At 52.1% G+C, this 19,391-nt stretch overlaps 1 protein-coding gene and 1 long non-coding RNA gene across 12 annotated transcripts in view; one reads left to right on the top strand and one right to left on the bottom strand.

Annotated features, from left to right (window-relative positions):
- Window positions 1–19,391, bottom strand: part of Nectin1 (nectin cell adhesion molecule 1) — a 70,387-nt gene that overhangs the window by 25,560 nt on the left and 25,436 nt on the right. The window lies entirely within an intron of this gene.
- The window catches only part of Gm46108, a 52,137-nt gene that overhangs the window by 9,094 nt on the left and 23,652 nt on the right, over window positions 1–19,391 (top strand). For 3 of the 9 annotated variants that reach the window (XR_003948143.1, XR_003948140.1, XR_003948141.1), the window contains one exon: window positions 3,083–19,391. This exon is cut by the window's right edge. This is a non-coding gene — a long non-coding RNA (predicted gene, 46108). Of the gene's footprint in view, window positions 1–542; window positions 589–3,082 lie in introns of those variants that run through there. The other 6 variants (XR_001779136.2, XR_003948147.1, XR_003948146.1 and 3 more) reach the window with 6 other exon arrangements.

Genomic DNA, 19,391 nt, shown 5'->3' with positions numbered 1-19,391 from the left:
GGCATGCACTTGTTAGAGCATGTCAGCCCAAAGCCTGACACTCAGACCTCACAGGGCACCCCCACTGGTTGGTGGCGAAGTCTGTGAGCCATTTGTGGTCCTGAGCCAAGGCTAACCGTTGTCCCAGGTCCAGTGGCAGCTCCTGGGAAGTGCATTAGCCAAGGAGCAGGAGGAGAAGCTGGGACCTCACCTGTATTAAGGGGACACAGCTTCGGGTCTGACTCTCCCGTGCCTGAGAATGGGAAACCCCGAGGTTTGATCCCTCGCCCACCTTTTCAATCCTGTATCTTCCTGCTCGCTTCCCAGCTGTCAGGCTTGATTCCCTTTCTCTCTCTTCTGTCCCAGTTCCTAGTACCCCATCTCCCTTCCTTCCTCACACCAGAGCATAAGGTGAAAAATAGTTTTCTCACCTAAGCGAGCTGCTGCAGAGGGGCCTTGCTCCCAGCCTGCCATCTAAGCCTGTTTACGTCTCTGTGTTCTCCGGCTCCACCCTCCTCCCTCCACAGCCCTGGGCTGCTTCTGCCTGACCTGGCCATTCTTGACTTGCAGGCACTGAAGCCTCTGGCTCTAAGACCAAGATTCAGAAAGGTAGGGCGACATGAGGGTGGCTGACGCTGCAGTGAACACTACTGTCGCAGACACAGCCGGGGCTTCCCCGTGAGCCTGCATGCACTGCTACTGACACACTGGGGAAGTGCAGCAGCAGCCCTTTTGGGAGACTGGCATAGAGGAGGGAGAGGCTGGGGGCTGTTGAGAAGGCAGAGGGAAGAGTTCCCCAGGTTTCCCCTGGGGAGCCTTTACAAGGCTCAGGACCCGCATGTGCCTTCCTCGCCTCAGTGATCACGGTTCCAAACTACAGCGAGGCTTAGCGCCTGCTTGGCAGTGCAGGGCTCTTGGGTCTGCCTTGTATCAGGGAAGGCAAGGTGGGCCAGTCCAGCACCCAGCTCTGCAAAGGCTCTGCCTTGCAGAGATGGAGGTAGGAAGGGGAGTCTATTGGGCAGGTATACCAGCCTGCCTGCCTGCCTGCAGGGAAGGCTCATTCTAAGAGAAAGGGTTTGGGTGAGAGGTAAGACACCCAAGAGGTTGGGAGAAGGGGTTGAGAGACATAGAGTGAGGTCTATGGAGATCATTGGGGTACATGAAGTAATTAGTTCGTGAGCACTAATTACGAACTGGACAACTTTAAGTTGCATGGATCGCTCTGGGTGTCAATTCCCCCACGTATAAAGTGGGGATCATGACAGTGCTGATTGCTAGGGCTGATATAAGAGGGCAATGAGCCCATTCCTATGTGTCCCTAGCATGGCAGACACATAGAGAAGCTACCTAAGTGCTGTTACTGGTAACACATGAGGAAAGACCTGCCTCGATGCAGGTGAGCCGGTTTCCCCAGCAAGGGCACCTAGATAACTGCTGACATTTGGGCCAGACAGTCCCCTCTGGTGGGGTCAGTCTTGGACCCTGTAAGACACTTAGCAGTACCCCTTGCTTCTACACACTAGATATGAAGAACAGCACCTTCACGTGTGACAATTAAATCATATTCAGACACCGTCTCATGCCCCCAAAGGAATAAAATTGCCTTAATGAAGACCAAGGGACTAGGGAGGGGACGATGAGCTCAGGTAGGGGAGACGAAATGCATGATGGGTGTGTAGGGCCAGCAGTGGCAAGCTGGGTGTAGAGGGAGTGAGAGGTGCCAGCCGATGGAGAAACCTTCCATGTATGTCCTGGGAAAGAAGAGGAAGGCAGGCCTTCGTGTCTGAAGGGCAGAGCTGAGCTGTGCTTAGGGAGACAGGTGGTCAGAATGCTGGGCTCAGGAGTTGCTGTTGGACAGACACAGGCCATGGAGAGGTTTTTGTGTCTCCAGAGGATGGAAGAACTCAGGGAAGGACAGCCAGGGGAAGGGATGCCAGCAGGAAGACAGGTCGAGGGAGCATGGCCAGGACCTTTAGTCAGGGAGGGTAGGAGGCTGTGCTGGTAGAAGGCCGGGATCTGCTCATAGCGATGCCCGACAGGACCAAGGAGAGGCAGCGTCTTCCTCTGCCGGTGAACTGCTATCATTTTGGAAGGATTTTCACCTCATTTGGTTCCTGCTTAAGTGAAATCCACAACATGTGTTCTCTGCATTAGTGGAGTGTTTGTGCTTAATTAGTGGCAAATTCTTTCATATTAAAGTCATTAAGTTTTGCTGTTTGCTCTCCTCACCCTGGGCATGGCTCTCCTGCCTTTGCTTGAATGTGGGAAGGCCTGACTAGAGATACCCAGGTCTCTCCAGTCTGGTGGGCTAAGGAGAGAGTCCTTCAAACACACATAGCCATGCACACATGCACGAGAGCATGCATGTGCACACTCTGTGACACCCAGATTCCATTGCCCCATCCTCGATGTCTGTCCCACCGAGGACTGGCATTTGTCCCTCCTGGCCCTTTGTCTATACCCCCAGGCACCTGCACGTGGCTGGCAGCTCTCCTTTGGCCCCACACCACTTTTGGGTCTACCTTACGGGCAATGCTAAGGGTCAGAGGAGTATCCCAGACTTCTAAGAGAGGGCCTGCCCCTCAAGCAGAGGGACAGGGACCATGCAATATGGGAAACTCAATGGCACAGGAGGCTGAGTTCCCATGATCCAAGTGGGCAGTGGGAGTGAGAGAGACCAGGGCCAGGGCCCTGAGGGATGCTGGGACAGAGCAGGCTTTGCTCCTGCTCTGGCCAACTGTCTTATCAGTTACAAAGGCATAACTTGAGTGATGCTTTGTAGCTCAGAACTGCAGTGACCCCAACCTCTTGTATATGGCATGGATGCCCTTTCAATATTAGCTTTAGGGGTCATAGCCCAACTCCCTATACACACCCACAGTAACCTCCAAACCACCCTCCCCCACCTCCTCAACACAAACCCTCACAGTCGAAGTTCTAGCCTAGATTCGTGTGAACCCAGACTACAGCAAACCAGGGTCACGACTCCAACCTGAGTGCTGACCTCTTCTGGGCTGTAATCACAGAACACCTCCAGCAGGGGATGGGGTGAGCATTCCAGCCCTGTGGTGACAGTCCCAATCTCTCTCCTTTCGGGATACAGGTTTCCCAGGCTGGGCCTGGAATGGAGGGCTTTGGAGAGTCTCTTACCTCAGCCTTCTGAAAAGTGGAGCTGGAACTACAGGTGGGTGCCCCCTTGCTGGGACTACAGGTGGGTAACCCCTTGCTGGCTGCCTTTCAACTTTTGTGGAACTTCAGGTCTAAATTCAGCCAAGCTTACTTGTCACAGGGAAGCAGGGCACTTATGACTCGCTTTGTTGTTGTTGTTGATTTTAACCTAGCAGCCTTTGTGTGGTGTGAAGACAAGCTCTTCAGAGGGTCCTGACATGGTGGGTCAGGGAGAGGGAGTGTGCTCACTGGAACACCCTGCCCCCACCTTGTGCAGGCCTGAGGCTATGTCCAGATTCTGTACAATTGTCCCTGGGTGGTCTTTCCCTCCAGCACCCAAGAGGCTAAAAATGGTAGTTAATACAGGTTTTCCTAGCTGATCTAGACTGCTTCAGTGACTTCCAGTGTCAGTGCCCGTGGCCAAGTCTCATGCCCATCCCCAAAGCTAGCCTTCCTGCCTATACACTAAGTCCTGGCATACCCAGCTCACTCAGCTGGGGTGAGGTCACTTCCCCAGGACTGGGCAGCTTCCTCTGTTTCTGGCACACGGTTGTCACTGCTCCCTTCTTCTCTCTCCACACCACTCAAACCATCACCTTACACTTGGCAAAATGCTGAGGGCACCCCTCCCTGCTGCCTCTGTAGCCTGACTTCTTCCTGTCCTGCCTGGCAGGGACACATGGGAGTGAGGAGACCAGAGAGTCAGAAAAGGCTCTGAGCCCAGCCACCACCCAGCATCCTCCCGGGCTTCCTTCCGGTTCTCCCAGCAGCGTCACAGTTTCAAGTGTGGGGTCTTTCCCACACCGACCATCCCTCTGCCCAACATGAGTCTATCAGGAGCCTCGCCCAGGCCTGCTTCTAGCTCAGACTTGTCAAGGTTTCAGGAGTCACTGGTAGGGGCTGGCATGCCAGGGCCTGTTCTCCATCCTGCCTCACAGAGGGAGCCAGCACGTAGGCACGGGGCATGGCGCCCAGCTGCGGAGATGTAGCCGGCTTCTGCGGCCACCTGCTTCCCTTGACTAACTCTCCTTCCCATCCCCTTGTCCTTCTGACCCTGCGCAGAGCGGCCCTGTCCCCCTCTGAACACCCTAAGGTTGGGCAACAACCTGAGCAACAGAAGCCTGTGTGTCCCTGAGAGGACACAAGAGGGACATGTTTCCTGCTGGGCCTCTCCTGGAGATGGCAAGTACAGTTAGCATGTGTGTGTTAGACACTGTGCCAGTCCAAAGTCTGAATGCTCATGGAGGCTAATTTGTTTCATTCTCAAAACTCCTGGGTGCTAGGTTTCATTACCATTCTCGTCTTGGAAATGAGGAATTCAGAGAGGCCAAATTCCAAGGCCAGATGATCACACAAGAACAGCCTGTCTCCAGAGGCTGTGCCTTCTATTACTGAGCCTCGTGGTATGTATGTCTTGCTCCTTCCCCTTTGGGAGGTTAAGCAGTGGTCTACAGCTTCATGACAGACACATGGAACCTGTCTGATGCAGGATGGGCGAGGAGTCCCTACTATCTAAGAAGTGCGAGCATCATCCCCTCTGCCTGTCACCCCTGGCTCTGGGAAAAGGCTGAGTCTGTCACCCTGGCCCCCAGCTCTGCTCCAGTCAGGGCTGCAGGCCAGCTGAGCCACAAGGAGACCTGACTGAGGACTCTGAACATACCTCATCTTCATTCTTCCAAGCCTGACTCTGTCTTAGATTTTTATCTTTCTGGCTCTCAGCTTCTCAACCTGGGAACTGTGTGGTGCGAGCTGTAGGGGAATGGAGGGAAAATGCTAGGCTACTTTCAGGAATCATGGAGTCGGGGGCAAGGGTGGCTACCAGGCACCCAGGAGCTTCAGAGACGAGAGTGAGTGTGTGAGTGTGTGTGTGTGTGTGTGTGTGTGTGTGTGTGTGTGTGTGTGTGTGTGTTCTTCACAGCCATCCTGGGACGGGAGCTCCCCTCAGCCTTAGACCTAGAAAGATAAGTGACTGCTAAGCTGTCTCTTCCCCAGACAGGCAGCAGAAGGTTGGGATTTCCTGTCTCACCTCACCTCAGCCCACCCTACCCTCATCAGCTCCAAAGCCAAGGAAGCCAGAAGCAAGTGGTACTCACGAGACCCCAGCCCTTCCCTGAGTAAGCCTGGATCTCCAGCTCAGCCCTCAAGGTGAGCAGGGCTCGTCCCACCTCCACCACCACCAAATGTTGGCCGGCTCCATTGCTGGCCTTCCCACCAGAGGCTGCTGGGATAGCATGCCAAATTAGCTTAATGAGTGAGGCCCCAACTTTAATTGGGGGCCCTGGCCTTGCACTGCTGACTCCTGTTTTCACTTTGAAAGCTGGGAAGGGGTGAGTTTTTCGCTCTCTCTCCCTCTCCCAGGCATTTTCACCCTGGCTAATGGTTCCTCACTCAGAAAGGCCCCTACAACTGCTAATTGGATTTAATTACTGGGGTAATTAATGATTTGATTGGGAAACTGAAATGTGGTGGGTGAGTTCTGGTACATAAATAGAAAAGTCAAAGGGACAGTGGACTCAGACTGGGATCCAAGGACCATCTAGGGTGGGGGAGAAGCAGGCTTCGGATCCTTCAAAGGGCTCCTTAGTAGGGGACCAGCTGGGACTGGCTCCCCATTTGTCCATGAAGAAAAAAAAATCACAGAGGAATGAACTGGTTCAACTAATGTAAGGAAGTTGGTAGGGCTTGGAACTGAGGAGCTAGCTGAAGAAGGGGGTAGGAAGTTATGACTTGGCCTGAGATGGCTCAATGACAGTGGCCATGACAGCACCTGGGAAAGACTTATCAGCCAGCCACAAGACCTTAGGACTGTGGTATGCTTGTTTCTCTTGTTGTGGCTACAGAGACCTTGCCTCTGGGTCACAAGATAAGCAAATAGCTCACCTAAGAAGCCAGAAGAGCAGAAGAGCAGAGGGTGTTTCCGCTAGGAGGCCATAACCCCCAACCATACATCTCTCCCCCTTTGGCCTCTTTTCTCCAGGTTCAAATGTTTCTGACTGCCCATTTCTTTCATGCTTGGCTTACTTTGCCCGGCTACAGTATGAAGTTACAGGCGTTCAAGAGAACTGGGGTGGGGTGGGGGGCGCAAAGCATCTGCTCTTGGATCTTTATTGGTACATGAGGACTTTCTACTACACCGGGAGGCAGCAGATGGGGGAGGAATCAGAGAGATAGAGGGTAGCTGGACAGTAGCTGGGTCAGCTCAGAGAGGCTGAAGTAGGACGGGGAGTTGAAGACCAGCCTGGGCAATTTAGCAAGACCTTGTCTCAAATGCTAAAGTGACAAAACAACTCCAAACAGAAGCTGAAGAAGAGATGGGTCAAGAGTTAAGAGTGAGCACAGACTGCCCTCACAGAGGGTCTAAGGCCACCTCCCAGCACCCACATGGTGGCTCTCAATGGCCTGCAACTCCAGTTCCAGGGGATCTAATGTGCCCTCTTTTGGCCTTCAAGGGCACCATCATGCACATGATGCCCAAACCTCTCTCTCTGACCGAGTCTAATGTACATGAAATAAAAATAAACACTACAGAGCATGTTGCCTGCCAACCACTTCCTCACCATCTACAAAACTCATTCCTTAGTCACTGCGGGATAGCGGTTTAGCCTTACTCTTTGGGAGTTTCTAGACACGGTTTGAGCTTCCTTTTCTTTACAAACTCGTAGGCAACTCTGACGACAGTGAACTTTTCCTGAGAGGCACCCACATCTCATTATGTGAGACTAGGCAACAAATCTCACAAACACCCCGTTGAGGCAGATGCCACTCTTGTCCTGGGAAACTGAGGCTCAGGCTGGCACAGTGATTTATTCAATAGACACTGCTAACAGGTGGATCTGAATACAAATTAGATCTTATGACACAGCCTCCTGCCCGCTCCGCAGCCTTGGGGCAGAGCTAAACCAGTATCAGACCTTCAATCTACCCCTGCTTAAATTCCCAGCTTCCTCTCCTCCCCCTCCCACATCCCCACCCGCCACACCTCCCCAAAGTGGAAAACTCCTACTTCAACACTCAGGTCCCACAGAATCGCCTGGCTCTGTTCTCATATCCCCAACAGCCTCTACCTCCACCTTGCTCAAATAGCAATCCCTGGGCCCTCCACGGTTGGCTAGGCTGGAACCTGAATCCCCGGCCAGCTTGGTACCTACCTGATGCCTGTACTGGCAACAGGCTCCATCTGATCTCCATAATGAACCCCGAACTCTGGGGAACAGACTCATCAACATGGTTCCCCACTGACTTCCCAGGTCACTGAGAGCTTTTAATCAAGACTTCTTAGGAAGCTAGCAGATCAAAGAAGACCTGGCTCCCTGGCAAAGGCCATGCTTACTTCCCCAGAGAAGTTTCTCTATGAGAGAGAGGAGGCTGGGAGCCACAGGGGTGCGGGGTCATTCACTCTCAATGATCTCAGTGAGACACAGGCATACCTCTCTCACCCTCTGCTGGCTAGGCTGACTGTGGGGTGGGGGCATGCAATCCTAGCACACCTTCCTCCAGTCTCATTGACTTTGGGCATCCAGAATCCTGAAGCAATCAAGGGGATAGCGCTGACCAATTTGAGGAGGATGGAGACTACTCAGTAGAGTGAAGTGACTTACAATTATACAATAAGCAACGGAAAAAACAAGGAGAGACCAAGACCCTTTCCTTTCCATTGACGGCAGAATAATGGGGAAGCGGCGGCAGCCACTGGATGACAAACAGCCTTCTGAGAGTGAAGGCTTCTGGGTAAGGGTCTCTGGGAGGCCAAGTGGCATTGCATGCACACAGCCGAAAGACCCAGAACGGCAGGATTAGGGTGAAGAAATGTGGTGTCCCATCCCTGCCACCCCTAGGCTACAGCTGCCTCCCAGGCAGAGCCTCTTGTGGGTGCAAAGAGGAGGTGCTCTAGAGTTCAGTTCTGTCTGCACCCCCCCCACCCCCACCCAGGGTAAGAGGGGGGGAAGGAGGTTTGAAGAAGCAGGTCAAAGCTAAGTCTCCCCATTGCCCCACCCCCAGTGAGAGCAGCACAGCCAAGCCTGTAGGACCAGAACCCAGCACGCTGTCCTGACACGTCCTGGAGACACAGCTTGAGAGGGAAGAGAGGGAGTGAGTCAGGGCTTTGAGGTGGGGTAAAGGGAGATGGAGGGGGTTGGGGGGGGGCTGGAGGTCTGTCCACCTTAGAGAATCAAGGTGCAGGCAGGCAGGCAGGCAGCAGGCCAAGGTGGCTTCCCCAGGTGGGAAGGGAGCCTATAGGTTCAGGGCCTCATCCCAGACCTCTGCCTCCCTAGTTGTTGTTAAAGCAAGGCTGCCTCTGGTAGATAGGGGCTAGGAGGGGGAACCTTCTGGCCACCATTGAACAGGGAGAAATCAGGTCTGGGCTAGATAAAAGCTAGAGTTGAGCCTGTCCCCTTATGGTGTGCTTCAGTCAACAGGAAGCCTGGCAGAGTGTCCCCTCTTTGCCAGTACCTCAGGCACTGCCCACCATGTTGCCACGGTCTGGCCTTAGGAGTGTCAGAGCCCACACCCCCACCCCCACCCCCACCCCCAGAGAAAAGTCTCTTGCCCACAGGAGTGGTGGGGGCGGGGAGGTCCAAGTGAGGATTAGGGCGGGGAGACGCTTTGAACCCCAGGAAGACTGGTGGGAACTGGTTCTTGACTCATGGCAGAGAAAGGGGGTGGGGAATGGCAGGGCTCCTGCCTTATTATTATTATTATTGTTATTATTTCTCTCTCTTTTATGAGATGTGAACTCAAGCAATTAAAGACACACATCTGACTTTAGACCCTCGTCTTTGCTCCAGCTCTGGCTCCATTACAGCGGCCAACAGTTCTCAGCAACTCTTTCTTTCTGAGACACAGATTGAGAAAGCTTGTCCTCCCCACCCCATCATTGGAGGCTCTCTGAACCCTAAAAATAAATGCTGGTAGGCAGAGTTTGTGCTTCTGGACCTTGGAATTGGAGAGCCAATTGTTCCACTTCTTCTTCTTCTTTTTTTTTTTAATGTACTGGGCGCTCAAAAGTGCTTCTGGAATCTTCCACTTTCACTGCCGTGTTCTGGAACAAGGCTCGAGACACACCCATTTTACAGAGGAGGAAACTGTGGCCTGGGGTTTGGTGAGGACTCCACCAAGCTACAGAGCTGGGGCAGTGGAAGCAGAACCTAATTTTCCGTCTAAGCCGTGTCCTGGGTGAGAGCCTGGAGTCCTCCCAACACCCTGTTGTTAAAGCGAAGTCTGTAAGTCTCTTTCCTAAGAGAACAAGAACATCATTGGCTGAAGCCCTCAGTGGCAGACCCAGCCTGGAGTCCCTTTGGCCCCTTTCAGGGACAGGGAAGGAAGAAAGCAAGTAGGACTTGGATGGGAGTCAGCTAGAACTCAGATAGGTAGCTGGGCCACACCTGCCCAGCCTGATGTGCTGTCCCAGTAGATGGGAACAGAAGTCTTTGGGAAAATGGCACTCAGATCTGACTCTCTTGGCCAGGAGGCAGCAGACAGAAGTCAAGCTTTTCTTGCTTTCTGAAACTTCCCAAGGGAAGGGTTCGAGAGAAGCTGTCATACACCACCCACCATGCCTGGCAAGCCTGGCCTCCCAGCCTCTCACCCAATCAGTAAATAAGTTCCTCTTTTCCTGTCCATGTCTCCAGAGTGGGGCACCTCACCACTGCCCCTGGGAGACTGGCCAGCAAGCAATCCTTATCCTTTCCCTCCTGAGGATGCCTGTCCTCATCCGCCTGCTGCAGTGGTAGCGTACCCTGTGCTGAGACTTGTTTGACCAGCCAGCAAGGCAGGGTTCAGTAAGCTCTTCCTCCTAAGGAGGGGACTCAGGGTGTAGGGAGAGAGCTTGGGAGGCAGAGCTCAGGCTGAGCTCTTCTATTCACTGGCAAGTTGCCTCAAACCCAGGAGCCCCAGTTTCCTTACCCAGCAAGTGGACTTGACATCTTTTGTTAAAATGGCTGAGATAGAGCAACACGCAGTTGCCTGGCCAATGAATTGTTCAGGACATTCAGGACGGGGAGCTCGATAAAGCTTCTGTGGGATCAGGGCTAGAGCCACAACCTGACACCAGCCTTGGCCTTTTCCAGCTCCCTAAGGTCACAGCATCTATGTTCATTTGTCTGGATTCTCTAAGCTGTCTTGTAGAAGCCCCACAGTTGGGCAGCTCACCTGCCTCCCCCATCAAATCAGCACCCCCACTTTGACTACAGAAGTTGGGCCAGGTCTTGAGGTCCCATAGCCTGGGGGACAGGAACCTAGAAGAGCCACACACGGCATTGGGTGTCATTCCTGCAGAGATGCAAGTGCAAGTGACCCTGTGTTTTTCCTGGCCAAGGTGCAGGGGAGTGGTAAGAAGTATGGTGTGGCTTCACAGGGCTAAGAGGCCTCTTAGTTCCTTCTCCAAGTTCCCCAAGTCCAAGACAAGTTCCCCAAGTTCCAAGTGGCCTCTGAGACTCCCTTCCATGCCCAGCCCACAGACACAGACCAATCTTACCAGGCCCTCTCTATCCCCATCCCCAGTCACCACCCAAAGTCCTCTTGCCTACCTTTGAGACCTGGAGAACAGAGGCCCCTATTCTAGCTGCCTGTGCTGCTCTCCAGCACCTATTCTGGGCATGCGTGCAGCAAGGAGCCAGGCAGCCTGAGTTAAAACCACAGGGTGGCAGAAAAGACTCCATTCCATTTCTGCCCAGTGTGGAGGGAAAGTGGCAGGAGGTGGGGAGGAGCCTTTTGCAAGACACTCTGGAGACCACTGGACACTGACCCTATCCCTACAGCATCATACCCACAGCTCATGGAGTCCTTATATTTCAAAGCAGGTATTCTAAGACAGCCAGAAAACTAAGGCTCAGCTGCACTCAAGGATAGCCAAGGTCACAGTTATAGCAGAGCCAGGATGCAAACCCAGGTCTGCCGACTTTAGATACTGCTTACTACTGATGCAGAGATGTGGCAGGGCCCTAAATGTCCCCAAAGTCAAAGGGGACATCAAGAGCATATGTCCATAGTGGGTGGGACGGTGACCTGACCCCTGGACAATAACTTTGTAGTCTGACCCCATTGAGCACATGCCCACCACATTCCCCAGAGGTTTTCTTGGTTCTGAGAGTGCCTGGTGTGACAAACTAATTTACTTCCTATGCCATTTGTAAAGCCCTGACACCTGTTCGTGAGAGGCATGGCCAGGGAGTCAGCAGACTCAAGTGCTAAAGCTGGGGCTACCTTGACCCAGTAAGCTGTGGCTCTTTTTCCAGGCCTTCGGGTCCTCATCTGAGCTGCAGGAGGAGGCTGGCCATTTAGCCCTCTCTCCCTTTAGCTTCTTCTGGTTCAACAGTCTGGGGACCTCAGCTCTGTGAGGCCTTCAGCCAACTCCGGGGGGTGACGGACCTGGGAGAGGAGACAGAGTTTCATCTCCTCCGGAATCTTTTTGGTCGGTGTCAGTGGAACACCTCGAGATGCTGTCAGTACAGTGGGACCCACAGAACAGACTGGATTTTGCAACCTTCCAAGGCAGTGTCTACTACAAGGTGTGGCTGTGGAGAGGTTTCTCAGAGAAGCCCTCTGACAAAGCAGGGTTGGGCCTGACTCTGGGAAACAAAACCAGGCTCTCGCCCAAATCCAGGGGCAGCTGGGGTGGCAGCTGGGGTGGCTTCCTGGCCGGGAGAACTTGCATTCACAACCAGGAAGTGAGACAACTGTTAGGGAGACTCCTGGAAGTTAAGTCAGGCCCTGTGGTGAGTGAGATGGGCAGACAGGGCTCAGAAGGAACAGCCAGCGAGTTCTTGGGAACTCTGTCTCTCTCCAGCCTCTAAGGCACATTTAGCCACTTACTCTGTATTCTGGAGACTACTGCACATGTGAAACCCTAAAGACTTTGAGGGTAGGTAGATACCTTAAAAAAAAAAAAAAAAAGACAGGGTCTCTCTATATAGCTAGCCCAGGTAGCACTGAACTACCAACAATCCTCCTGTCTCAGTCTCCTGAGTGCTGGGATTATAGGTGAACATTACCAAGAGGCTTGGGATGAAGAATTCTGTAGAAGCTTCAGTATTTCTCCTAATCTCTGTCTCCCAAGCAACAGCAAGTCCTGACCATGCCCGCTATGGTACTTGACACTAGACACTGTCCCCACTGCCTCGAACCAGTCAGGCAGTAGCTCTGCTTCAGCGGGGAATGTGATGTGAACGAAGTCAGGAGAGCAACCACAGCATGGTGACAAGAGCGCCCAGAGAAGTGGACAAGGGTCTAGGGTCTCTCTCAGCTGGACCCCGGGGGGCTTCCCTTTGAGTGACCCATCTTCTGCCCTCTCCTCTAGGGGCAGGCGCTGTTAGGAGTGGTTGGGACAGGGACCCTGAAGCCCAAGCCTGACCTCTGCCAGACTTCCCTCCTTCCTGCTCTGAGGGTATCTGGAGAGGAGACAAATCTCAGGGAGATGTTAATTAGTTCTGACAAATTAATAAAGAAACCCTTATTTATTTTCCGTATCTAATTTCCTTTTCTGTGTTTTATTTTCCTGCCCAACAAGCTGGTGCTGGGGAAACGGAGGGGAAAGGCGGCGGCGGCGGCAGCTGTGGTGGTGATGGTGGTGGTCTGAAGACAACCCAATCTATCCCCCACCCCATTTCTGGCTCCTGCCCCACCCCCACCCCACCCTGCACTGCTCCAGGAAGCCAGCCCCAGACATTAAGCTGTCAAACTGCTCCCAATTATCTCCCTCTATGCCCGCAGGCTCCAGGGGCGACAGTTGTAGCAAGCTGGTGTTGACTCATTCTGTCACCAGCCTGCCCTGCTCTGGGAAAATGCAATTTAATGAAGTCCAATGGCAGGGCTGGGGCAGATGGGGTCCTAGGAAGAGGGTGGTACCAACGTAGGGATAGCCAATGGTCTCCTTTTCCTGGGGGACAGCATCTTTGGTCTGACCCTGGAGGGGTCAGCTGCATACCCTTCTTCACATTACCTCTCCAACGGCTCTGAGCAGCAACAGCATTAACCTTCTCTGCATGGGCCTCCACCTTCCTGGGATGCCTGTTTTAAAAGCGTATGGTCCTGACAGCTGGGAAGTTCTTCCTGCTGTTTAATCTCCATCCTTTTTGCTGAAGGGAAAGTCCGTTTCCCCATGCTTTTTGATACTGAGCCCAGGAGTGAATGGATCTATTACTGCCAGACACCACCCAGGCTAAGGCTAGAGATAGATACTGTCCATGCACTGTCCAGTCACGTCTGGTCCTAAAATAGTGGGGGATTCCCTTTTGTTCTGGGAAGGGTCAGGTCCCTGCCTCATGCTGCCTTCTTGTTCCGCCAAACCAGGGACTCTTCTGTCTCACTGTGTTAGCAGAGAGTCCTCTGTTTTCACTCATGCAATCCAAAGCCCACCTCTCTAATTGCTAGCTTGTGTGACTTTACACTTCTGACACCTGTGTCCCCATTTATGACAATGAAAAGAAACCACAGTATGGCAGCACACACCTGAAATCCCAGTACCGGAGATGCTGAAGCAGGCAGGACCATGCCTTTAAGCTACCCTGTGCTACCTAGCAAAAATCTTACTTACTGCAAAAGGGAGAGAGGGAGGGAGAAAGAAAGGAGAAGGGAGGGGGAGGAGGAGAAGAAAAAAGAGAAGGAGGGGGAAGAAGAGGAGGAGGAAGAAGAAGAAGGAGAAGAAGGAGGAGGAGAAGGAGAAGGAGGAGGAGAGGGAAAAGAAGAAGAAGGAGGAGGAGGAGGGAGAGGAGGAGGAGGAGAAGAAGAAGTAGTGGTGGTAGAAGAAAAGAGGAGAAAGATGAGGAGGAGAGAAGATTGTTATTTCCTTATTCGTTGATTAGCTATTGGAAAGGTCAAACGACTAAAAACAAAAACATCCTAAGTACATTTATCTATTTTGAGTACATGTCTGGGTGGGTAGGTGTGTGTGCCATGGCACATAGGGAGGTCAAAGAACAATTAACCATCTTGCTGGCTCCAAATCAATGACTTTCTCTAAGCTGAGTCCAAGAAACTGACCCTGGCTCAAAGCAAGTGGTAAATAATGGCCACGGGTTTCAAGAACACGCATGGCCCTGCCTTGCTAAGAGCGGATGCTTAGAGCCTGCCAGGATGTTCACATGGGAGGCCACCAGTGGCAAGCCGACATAAACCAGGAGGCCAGGGGCCTCCTAAAGCTTCTCCAGCCCCATGGAAAGGCCTGGGGCTTAATTTGAGAAGAGCTTTGCCTTCAGGTTTCTCTTGTCTCACGCTCTGGAGTCCACAGTCTGAAGGCCCCAGCTGTTATGAAGGGCTCCTGGGCACACCAAAGGGACAAAAAGTAAAGGTCTTCCACAGAGGCGGAAGACATCGATTTATCGTCAGAGGTTGCAGGAGTCTCAGCTCCTCACTCTTGGGTAACGTGCTTGCTAGGGTTTCAAGGCTTTGACCTTGATAAGAGGTAGGAAAGCAAGGTGATAGGCTAACATGGACTCTCTGAGCACAGAGCACAGGACAGAAGATCCCAAGGGCTTCTTAGAAGCCCCGAGGCCAGAGACTAACCAGGGTTATGAGGTGCTTGGTGACTGAGGGGGAGCGTCTCACCTCCAAACCGATGCTCTTCCCACGTGAGCATGCTTAGCCTAAGTTAGCAAACCACTTCCTGTAAGAGTCCCACCCTGGATGCCCATCACCTGGTTATCCTGAAAGTACCCCTTGTCCTCAAACGCTAAGATCCTGAAAGGATGACGGACCATGGAACCTGCAAGGCAGCTTCCTGACAAGTGAGTGGAACATGCCTGTCACGTCGTGAAGAGGCAATCCACCTTCATCAGACCTGTCTTTTCAAGCAGGCTCAAATCATGCACGCACTGTGTTTCCCTCTCTGCAAGTTAGTTCTCCACGATGGAACCTCTTCTGAAGGTTCCTGGCTCAAGCATCCAAGGGATATGGTTCTCCAGGCTGTAAGGAACCACCTCTGGAAGACAGCTCACTGAGACCACTATGCTATTTTCCTGTACAATCACCTGAGATTTTGGGCTGCCTTCCTCCTTCCTCTGGCCTTCTGGGGCACCCCTCAGTGTTCCCTAAGACATAGAAGCAACAGCCAGAGAGGAGGAAGGACTTCAGGAGGGAGGATGATGGAATCAGACTGTGAACTAAATTCCTTGGCGCAAGCATAGGGAGAGATCCCTAGACCCTTCCAGGTCCTGTATCCATCTGTAATTGGTTGGCTAAGTGTCAGGATGGCTCAGAGTGAGCTCCCTCCTCCTTGGAGAAGGGCTCAGGTCTTAGAGGAGTAGAGACTCCTCTACCCACAAAGTACCTTGAGAGACTCTGGGGCAGAAGGAAGATTCAGAAAAGGCAGGGATGTTCACTGTGGTCACATGGATACCAGGGGCAGTGTTCTGGAGCCAGCCCAGGTGATCAAGAGATGTGTGTCCGCATGTGCAACATGAGCCTGCATGAGTGTGTGCAAGGGTAGCGGCGGTGGCTTCCCTCTGGAGCGTCCACTCATTAAAATATTACTGGTATCACAGGGTTCCTATCAGGTCCAGGGATCTAGCACCAGACAAAACACAAACAAATCTTCTGTTCCTGACAAGTCCGGATGCTAATAATGATGGAAAAAGAAAAGAAATGAGAGGAAGTGTGGATAGGCTATCAGAGTGGAGGGGTGGGGAGCTGGGATGACAGAGAAAAGACCTCTGAGCAAAACACCGATGAACACAGAGGATGGGAGAGAGCAGCATTCCAGTAGAGAGAGCAGAAGGTGCAAGGGCCCGGAGGGGAGAGGTCTGGAATTTCTGGCCTGTGTTGCTGAAGTGAGAAACACAGCAGTCACGTGACACGGGGCCTAGACAGTTCCTCTGAGTGAGATGGGAGGCAGCAGCGGAGGATGAGCAGAGGAGGCACCTGATCTGGCTTGTTTTCACGAGATCGCAGATAACTGCTGGGACTAAACCTATAGGGAATGGAGGCAGAGAGCTACGCTAGACTGCACGCTAGACGGTACCAACTAGGACATTTCAGTGGCTTACAGAGCATCATGGACACACTCTCCAGCCTGACGCTGGAGCAAGGCATGGGGAGACCTCTAGCTCTCCATAGCCCACCTCTCCCACCTGTGCAGGTGACAGCTGGCAGCCCCACTCCCTCTCCCTGCAGACAAGCTGTCTTACTCATCCTGGCCTGAGGGAGGAGGAACAGGGTAGGGATGGGGGCACACTGCATAACAATGGCCTTGGGTCAGCTGTCACACAGAGAATAGAGCCTTCTGGGGTGGCCTCCCCAGGGTCTATCTAGAGTCTGGCCCGCTCCTCCCTTCTCCTCATACTTTCCCCAGACACTCAGCGATCAAATAACTTTCACTCAAGGGGACGGATGGTCTCTTTTCTACTCAGCACTGAGTGAGCAGGACCCCACTCAGATTAAAAGGCAATTCAGTGGCTTGCCTTCTGTTAGGGCAGGAGGTCTGTTTGATGCCTTTCTTGGGAACTGAATCCCCTCTGTAAGGCAGTGACCTGGGCCTTGAGCCAACCCCCTACCTACCTCAGCTTCAAGGAACAGGGAAAGGCCGGTCCCCTATGCTTTGAGAACTCCTGCCTCTAGGCCTCTGCACAACTCAGGAAGATCCTGCAAACCAGGGCCCTGCTCCCCTCTCTGCTCATCTATCCCTTCTGAGCAGAGGTAGCAGAAAAACCCATTCATTCCCTTCCATGCCCAGAAATCACAGTGTGGGCTGCTTTCTAGTCTGTTTCAAATACACGGTCTAGAACTGTCACTATTAGGGCTTTTAAACCCTTGGAGATGGCACAGAGGGCATCAGAGGCTTAGGTGTGCCCTTTATCTGTTTGGTTAATGGTGTCCACAGCACACCTGAGAGCAGCAAACACTGGCACACCCTTCCAGACCATTGGTGTCTGCCATCTCTTTCAGCTCTCACGAAAATCCTTGGAGTTAGTTGGTGGCAATGATACTTGCTTTTATTTATTTGCAGGTGAGATGAGAGGATCTTGTGATGTAGCTCAGGGTAGCCCTGAATAACTGATCTTCCTGCCCCCAGTGCTGGGGTGACAGGCATGCATCACTATGGGAAACTAGTCAGTACTTCAGAAGGAGAAACCAGGGGCCAGGGGTCTGCCATAAAGTCCAAGGGCATAGGCTAGCAGATGCCAGGGACCGACCCCCAGATCTACCCTTGTCCGTCGATTCTTTTTTTAAGATTTATTTTTAATTATGTGTATGTGTGTGGCTATGTGCATCTGAGTACATATGGCATGGAGGTCAGAAGAGATCACTGGATCCTCTGGAGTGACACGACTCTCAAGGAAAGAAGAGCTACAGCAGTTATGAATCGCCCGACATGGCTGCTGGGAACTGAACTTGGGGCCTCTGCAAGAACAGAAAGGCAGCTGCTGAGTCAGCTCTCTAGCCCTTTAGCCCCTTAACTCTTCTGCACAGGGCTATGAGAGGTGAGGAAGGATAGGCAGAGCATCTGCCATTTGCATTCTAGTAGGCTCCGCTCAGCAATCCATCTTTAAATGACCTTGAAGGATGAAGGGCATGATGGGTAATATCGATTGTCAATCAATCGGACAGGATTTAAAATCACCTAGGAGATAAACCTCTAGGCATGTCTGTGGTGGAATCTCTAAATTAGGTTAACTGACGTAAGAAAACCCACGCAAATTATGGACTAGGGCCTAAGAGTGAATAAAAAGGAGGCAAGCGGTGTTCCAGACAGTATCTGTCTGTCTGTCTGTCTCCTTCCTGAAGGCAGCTGTGGCTATAATGTACTCCGCCACCATCTCCTCCTGCACTTACACCTTTCCTTCTAGGGTGGACTGTATCCCCACGAACTGTGAGCCAGAATAAGCTCGTCTTCTTCCCTTGTCTGCCTGGTATTCTGTGTGACTGAGAAGTCACACAGGGCGGTTCCCATCAGATGCAGGTGCGAAGGGCAGCTGCCCCCGGCACTCTACCTGCCTAAATGCTGGGCTCTACGCCATCGTATTGTAGGCCCTGGCTCTCTCCTCCCCCTGGGCCTCTGCACAGATTCCCTGTCTGCAGGAAGTGCCTTCCCCTTCATCCACCACTTCCACTTTCTGGCCGAAGGTCACATTACACCATCTTTTATCATCAAACCCTATTCTGCTCCCACCTCTGCCAAATTCTCCAAACCCATCTCCCATGCCTCTACTGACCACCTGTCCATATTACAGAAGTCACCTCACTTAGGACATGACACTCCCCTTACCCATATCCTTTGATCCCCGCTGTTTCTCATAAGACATTACACTAATGCTGAACACTATGTCAGCTTGTCACAGGTGGAGATGACCATAAGAAGACAGAAGACCGAGGAAGGCAGAGATAGTTTCTTTTTCTTTAGACACTCAGGCTAACAAGAGCCCAGGACATGAAAGCAAACAATTATGATATGCCAAGCGCTGGCTTTTATTTGTTTTGTGAAGTATGAACCAAAATTGAGGGAGTTTCCAATGAGGGAGAATGTTACCAGAGAGTGATGAGGTACAAGCAAAAAGAGGCTTTTAGTTGGGTCTCATGGGAGTCTCTCAGAGAGGAAGACGAGAGGGGACAGGAGAGAAATCGTGCTTTTGAAAATGTGTGTGTGTGTGTGTGTGTGTGTGTGTGTGTGTGTGTGTGTCGGGATCTGTGGCAGAGGGGAGAGTGGTAGCCAGGAGGCAAGGGAGGTAAGAGCTAAATTTAGGAGTCTTGGGTAGTCTGTACACTTGAATCCCCAGTACCAAATGACACTACTTGCTCAACTGTTACGTTGGGAGATGAAGACAGGGAGATAGGAGTCCATAGACAGCCTCTGCTTCATAGTGTACTGGAGGCCAGCCTGGTCTACATGAGACTGTCTCAAAACCAAAACAAATAAGTAAGGAAGAAAGCAAATAAATAAATAGTCCTTGTATTAGACAAGGACTATTAAACCTGACCTATGAGCCATTCGGGTGCCATTATTGCCTTCTGGGCAGAGACGTGACATGGTCACTTGAGGAGGCTTGTGGAGTGCTAAGTGAAAGAGGCTAGACACTGAATAGTCTCACTTATGGGCTTATTTATCGGATGTGCTTAAATAGGAAGCAGAGTGGATGAGTGGACACACAGGCAGGAGATGGGAAGGGGGTGACAGGTCTAGAGTTTTTCTCTGGGGTGGCGCAGATATTTTAAATGCTGATAGCTTCTCAGCTCAGTGAGTAGAATAAAAAGCCACTGGCTTGCATACTTTAGAAGGGTGACTTTTATGGTATGTCAATTATATTGTAATAATAATAATA

This window comes from Mus musculus, chromosome 9 (assembly GCF_000001635.26).
Source record: "Mus musculus strain C57BL/6J chromosome 9, GRCm38.p6 C57BL/6J".
NCBI classification, from domain to species: Eukaryota; Metazoa; Chordata; class Mammalia; order Rodentia; family Muridae; genus Mus; species Mus musculus.
This window is presented reverse-complemented; position numbering and strand designations above follow the sequence as displayed.